Source organism: Pan paniscus, chromosome 17 (assembly GCF_029289425.2).
Source record: "Pan paniscus chromosome 17, NHGRI_mPanPan1-v2.0_pri, whole genome shotgun sequence".
Lineage (NCBI taxonomy): Eukaryota > Metazoa > Chordata > Mammalia > Primates > Hominidae > Pan > Pan paniscus.
In genome coordinates this window covers 48,388,679-48,389,168 of record NC_073266.2, presented here as the reverse complement: position 1 = coordinate 48,389,168, position 490 = coordinate 48,388,679, and the positions used below count along the sequence as shown (strand labels likewise).

General features: G+C 41.4%; 1 non-coding gene across 1 annotated transcript; it reads right to left on the bottom strand.

Moving 5' to 3' along the window:
* On the bottom strand, window positions 1-110 carry LOC112437868 (U6 spliceosomal RNA). The gene has a single exon (XR_003026368.1). It is a non-coding gene; the product is annotated as a U6 spliceosomal RNA (small nuclear RNA).
* Between the last annotated feature and the right edge of the window lie 380 nt (window positions 111-490).

The following is a 490-nucleotide window of genomic DNA, read 5'->3' as shown; positions in this document are numbered from 1 at the left end:
ATTTATATGAAATGTTTCATAAAGTTTGCGTGTTATCCCTGTGCAGGGGTCATGCTAATCTCTGTGTCATTGATGTACAATTTTAGTATATGTGTTGCAGAAGCCAACACTCTTTATTTTCTTCCCCCTGTCATCTGCCTCCCCCACCTCCTCCTTCCTCCTTCTTTTGTGTTATTTTTTCTGCTCCTTTGTTCTAACCCACAGTTAGAACTGAGTTTGCATCCTGGCTTTGCCACTTGCCAGATGCCTTATTTGCACATCACAGTGGAGGCCCTATGTGAGTGACTCTGGAATATCCAGGGAATATATAAAAAGACATGAACCAGCAAATGTTTTTGAGAACTTAAGCTGCCAGGATCAACATTTGGCATCTTGTTCTTCTTCTAACAATGGGACTCGAACTTGCCTTCTAACATATCTTCACAGCAATGAGCCTGATCTGTTTTCAGATCTGATGTTTTCCCTCCAGCCAGCTTACGTTACCTTTTAA